Source organism: Chrysemys picta, chromosome 5 (genome assembly GCF_011386835.1).
Source record: "Chrysemys picta bellii isolate R12L10 chromosome 5, ASM1138683v2, whole genome shotgun sequence".
NCBI lineage: Eukaryota > Metazoa > Chordata > Testudines > Emydidae > Chrysemys > Chrysemys picta.
In genome coordinates this window covers 145101543-145107542 of record NC_088795.1, presented here as the reverse complement: position 1 = coordinate 145107542, position 6000 = coordinate 145101543, and the positions used below count along the sequence as shown (strand labels likewise).

Below are 6000 nucleotides of genomic sequence, written 5' to 3'. Positions count from 1 at the left end.
TACCGACAAAAGTGCTAGTGCAGACATAGCCTCAGGCGCAGCTGCAGCCTTCAGTGTAGATTGTAGACCTTGACTCCAGTGACGGGAGGGACACTGCCAGAGGCATAGTTAATCCATGGCCCCGAGAGGCGGTAGGAGGTTGATGAAAGAATTCTTCCATGGACCTAGCGCTGTCTACACTGCAGGTTAGGTCGGCTTAACTCTGTTGTTCAGGGGTGTGGATTTTTCAGACCCCGAGTGACATAGCTGAGTTGACCTCACTTTTCAGTGTAGACCAGGCCTCGGTGGACCAGAGGGGATGTAAATGGCATGTCAGCAAGTGGGTGTGAGTCTAAATAGATGTCAACTGAGCACTGAGTGGGCAGGAAGGAGCTATGGGGGCCTTAGCAGAGCTGTGGGGTGTTCCCAGGGCTGGTATAGTAGGGCCAGGACTGAGCTGCATTAGCAGAGCTGGGGATGAAAATGGCACTGGTAGGAAGGGGCTGGGGGGCTGCCGTTGGGTTACATTCTGGAGGGCAGAGTTTCAGAGACTGGAACATCCTTTATTCACAGTGACAACGTGACTCTAGCAGTGAGCCAGCTCTTGGCCAAAACAGAGGTTGCTCTGTAACACTGGGAAAGAGTCAGGAGTTTCCAGGGTGACCCACAAACAGGAAATGCCTGGGGAGGATCCCTTCCCCAGGTATGTACTAGGGGTGCTGGGAAAGGTTCTGGGGTGAGTGCAGTGCAGGAAAGAATTCAGGCTGCAGCTGAGGATAGAATGAAACATGGGGGAGTGGATTACCAGAGAATGGGTCCCCAGAATGCGGGGCAGATTGCAAGCATCAGTCACCGGACCAGTGAAGGAATTAGATATGCAAATGAGGACCCAGGATCTGCAAATACAGCAATCAGATATGCAGATAAGGGGACAACCTACTTGGAGCGGGGACCAACATAATCAAATAAGGACTGAATATGGGGAATGACTCTTCAGAGAGACGGTCTGTGAGCAGCAAGCAGGGACGGGAACCAGGAGCAACAGGGAACAAAGGGAGATGCTGCCAGACAGGTAATAGAAAGGCAGCAGCTTGGAAGGTTTAGATTCCAGGGAGGCATCAGAGACTGTCTCTCAGACATCCTTCCTCCCCGAATTCACTCCAAATGGCCAGGAGGGGTCGCGGTCACATGCACTAATTGCCTGGGGAGGCGATATTGCTGAAAAACAGCAGTGCAGCGAGTGGGCCAGAGCTGGGCCCCTTCATTAATTACCCGGCAGAGAGAGGTAAAGGACAAAAGAAACACAACGAGCAGATAATAAACTGGGAGGAGCTGTCAGTCCCAGGCCTGGTCTACACTACGAGTTTAGGTCGAATTTAGCAGCGTTAATTAAGCCTGGACACGTCCACACGACAAAGCCCTTTTTTTTACTTAAAGGGCCCTTTAAACCGGTTTCTTTACTCCACCTCCGACGAGGGGATTAGCGCTAAAATCGGCCTTTGCGGGTCGGATTTGGGGTAGTGTGGACGGAATTCGACGTTATTGGCCTCCGGGAGCTATCCCACAGTGCTTCATTGTGACCGCTCTGGACAGCGCTCTCAACTCAGATGCACTGACTAGTTAGACAGGAAAAGCCCCACGAACTTTTGAATTTCATTTCCTGTTTGCCCAGCGTGGAGAGCACAGGTGACCACGCAGAGCTCATCAGCACAGGTAACCGTGATGGAGTCCCAGGATCGCAAAAGAGCTCCAGCATGTACCGAACGGGAGGTACGTGATCTGCTCGCCATATGGGGAGACGAATCAGTGCTAGCTGAACTCCGTAGCAGTAAACGAAATGGCAAAATATTAGAAAAAGTCTCAAAGGCCATGAAGGACAGAGGCCATAACAGGGACGCACAGCAGTGCCGCGTGAAAATTAAAGAGTTAAGGCAAGCCTACCACAAAGCCAGAGAGGCAAACGGAAGGTCCGGGGCAGAGCCGCAAACATGCTGCTTCTACGCGGAGCTGCCTGCCATGCTAAGGGGTGCAGCCACCACTACCCCAACTGTGTGCTTTGACTCCATCAATGGAGAATCACGCAACAGGGAAGCGGGTTTGGGGTACGAGGAAGATGATGATGAAGACAATGACGATAGCTCACAGCAAGGAAGCGGAGAAACCAGTTTCCCCAACAGCCAGGATATGTTTATCACCCTGGACCTGGAACCAGTAACCCCCGAACTCACCCAAGGCGTGCTCCCAGACCCTGAGGGCACACAAGGGACCTCTGGTGAGTGTACCTTTGTAAATATTACACATGGTTTAAAAGCAAGCGTGTTTAATGATTAATGATTAATTTGCCCTGGCAATCGTGGCCAGCACAGCTACTGGAAAAGTCTGTTAACGTGTATGGGGATGGAGCGGAAATCCTCCAGGGACATCTCCAGAAAGCTCTCCTTCATGTACTCCCAAAGCCTTTGCAAAAGGTTTCTGGGGAGGGCTGCCTTATCCCGTCCGCCATGGTAGGACACTTTACCACGCCAGGCCAGTAGCACGTAGTCTGGAATCATTGCATAACAAAGCATGGCAGCTTATGGTCCCGGTGTTTGCTGGCATGCAGACAACATCCATTCCTTATCTCTCTTTGTTATCCTCAGGAGAGTGATATCATTCACGGTCACCGGGTTGAAATGGGGTGATTTTATTAAGGGGATATTCAGAGGTGCCCGTTCCTGCTCGGCTGAACAGAAATGTTCCCCGCTGTTAGCCACGCGGTGTGGGGGAGGGGTGAAGTGATCATCCCAGAGAATTGGGTGTGTGGGGGGGGTAGTTGGGTTTGTGCTGCATGTTAACCCGGAAACTATCTGAGTCAGTAAGCTGCGCCAGCGCGCTTTTAAACGTCCAAATGCACATTCCACCACCATTCGGCACTTGCTCAGCCTGTAGTTGAACAGGTCCTGACTCCTGTCCAGGCTGCCAGTGTACGGCTTCATGAGCCATGGCATTAAGGGGTAGGCTGGGTCCCCAAGGATCACAATAGGCATTTCAACATCCCCAACGGTTATTTTCTGGTCCGGGAAGAAAGTCCCTTCCTCCAGCTTTTGAAACAGACCAGAGTTCCTGAAGACGCGAGCATCATGTACCTTTCCCGGCCATCCCACGTTGATGTTAGTGAAACGTCCCTTGTGATCCACCAGGGCTTGCAGCAGCATTGAAAAGTACCCCTTGCGGTTTATGTACTCAGTGGCTTGGTGCTCCGGTGACAAGATAGGGATATGGGTTCCGTCTATAGCCCCACCACAGTTTGGGAATCCCAGCAGCAAAGCCATCCACTATGGCCTGCACGTTTTCCAGAGTCACTACCCTTGATATCAGCAGGTCTTTGATTGCGTTGGCTACTTGGATCACAGCAGCCCCCATAGTAGATTTGCCCACTCCAAATTGATTCCCGACTGACCGGTAGCTGTCTGGCGTTGCAAGCTTCCACAGGGCTATCGCCACTCGCTTCTCAACTGTGAGGGCTGCTCTCATCCTGGTATTCTGGCACTTCAGGGCAGGGGAAAGCAAGTCACAAAGTTCCATGAAAGTGCCCTTACGCATGCGAAAGTTTCGCAGCCACTGGGAATTGTCCCACACCTGCAGCACGATGCGGTCCCACCAGTCTGTGCTTGTTTCCCGGGCCCAGAATCGTCCTTCCACGGCATGAACCTGCCCCAGTAACACCATGATTTGCACATTGCTGGGGTCTGTACTTTGTGAGAGATCTATGTCCATGTCAATTTCCTCATCACTCTCGTCGCCGCGCTGCAATCGCCTCCTCGCCTGGTTTTGCTTTGGCATGTTCTGGCTCTGCATATACTCCAGGACAATGTGCATGGTGTTCATAGTGCTCATAATTGCCGCGGTGATCTGAGTGGGCTCCATGATTCCAGTGCTATGGCGTCTGGGCTGAAAAAAGGCGCGAAACTATTGTCTGACGGAGGGAGGGAGGGGCGAGTGACGACATGGCTTACAGGTACAGGGAATTAAAATCAACAAAGGTGGCTGTGCATCAGGGAGAAACACAACTGTCACACAGAATGCCCCCCCCCCCCCAAAGATTGAACTCAAAACCCTGGGTTTAGCAGGCCGTTGATTTCACGGAGGGAGGGGGAAGCAAATGAATACAGAACAAATCTGGTCCATCTATTTTTTACATCTTAAGCTGCAGCAGACGGTGCAGTATGACTGATAGCCCTCGGCATCTTCTGGGCGCTTGGCAGAAAATGCTGTATTATGACTGCTAGCCATCATCGTCAAGACGGTTCAATAGGACTGCCGGCAGGACTGAGTCTCCAGGAGACAAAACATGTCTGCCCAGATGCCTCTCATCGAACTCACTGAGGAGCATGACAACGATGGATACCAGTCGTAATACACCATCTACTGCCAAAAGGCAAGGGGCTGCTGCTGTGTAGTAATGCAGCCCCACATCTGCCCGCACCCAGATAGTCGATGAAGGCTACCAGTCATACTGCACCGTCTACTGCCAAAAGGCAATTAGCTGCTGCTGTGTAGCAATGCAGTACCACGTCTGCCGGCACCCAGATGACATATGGTGACGGTGAGCTGAACTGAAAGGGCTCCATGCTTGCCGTGGTATGTTGTCTGCACAGGTAACCCAGGTAAAAAGGCGCGAATCGATTGTCTGCCGTTGCTCTGACGGAGAGGGAGGGGCCTGACGTCATGTACCTAGAACCCCCCGCAACACTGTTTTTGCATCATCAGGCATTGGGATCTCAACCCAGAATTCGAATGGGCGGCGGAGACTGCGGGAACTGTGGGATAGCTACCCACAGCTACCCACAGTGCAACGCTCCGGAAGTCGACGCTAGCCTCGGTACTGTGGACGCGGTCCGCCGACTTAATGCACTTAGAGCATTTTATGTGGGGACACACACAATCGACTGTATAAAACCGATTTCTATAAAACCGGCTTCTATAAATTTGACCTAATTTCGTAGTGTAGACATACCTCCAGTGAGGACAAGGACAGAACCCACCAGCTGAGCAGGAAACTGCCACATGAGACTTCGGCCTGGGCTACACTACACAGTTAGGTTGATATAAGTCGCCTGGCTTGGACCTACATGTGTGTTTACACTCAAATTTGTCTGCAGCCAAAGTAAGCACCCCATTCCAGCAACGCAGGAAAACCACCTCCCCAAACAGTGCAGAACCGGGCTCGACCTCGACGCAGGGCGAGTGTAGGCACTGCATGACCTGTGTCGACCCTGAGCTGGGGGAATAACATGCCCTGAGCTCCCTAGTGAGAGCAGGAGTGGTAAGAGGGTCTGAGTGGGACGAGGCAGCAAACGAGACAGGAGCTGGCAGTGGAGTGTGGTGGTAAAAACCTAATGCAGCTGGTGAGGATACACAAGCAAAGGCCTCACAACATGCCAGCAGGAGCTCACTCCTGATCTGACTGATCACTTGCTTCCTCCCCACAGCAGCTGCGCCTGCTGCCATCTCCCAGGGTAGAGACGCTATTGTCCTCTGCTCACTAACAATGAGAGGGACGAGTTCCCCTCTCTCTGACCCTGGGAGGACCCCCAGCCCCTGCACTCAGCCCCAGGCCCCTAAGGCCCAGAAGGACAGTGACAAAGCAGAGGGAGTTGGAGCAGCCCCAGAGCCGTACCAGGAAGTGCCAAGTCTGTCTGGCTCAGCACAGAGACAACTCGGGGGGGGGGGGGTGATAAAAGCCCACACACGTGAGGGGTGTGAGCCCACTGAGGGAGGTGTGTTCGGCGTGTGTCACTAAGCCGACTAGGGCAAACCCCAAAAGGGGAATTTCAGCTGCAGCTCAGAGAAACGCCCTGCAAAGAGACAGCTGTGGCCTGTGATACGCTGGAGATCGGATGGTCACATTGGTCCCTTCTGGCTTGACAGTCAATCAGTCTCCTGGGGCAGGGCTGAGTCCCGGCACTGGGACACTTGTAACCAGCCTGACAAAGCCTTGGGGAAGAGGCTCTGGGGAGAGGTTCTGCTCTGCCCCAAGGG

General features: G+C 52.9%; 1 protein-coding gene across 1 annotated transcript in view; it reads right to left on the bottom strand.

Moving 5' to 3' along the window:
• The window catches only part of LOC135984063 (dedicator of cytokinesis protein 2-like), a 202590-nt gene that overhangs the window by 174892 nt on the left and 21698 nt on the right, over positions 1–6000 (bottom strand). The gene's annotated exons all lie outside the window — the stretch shown is intronic.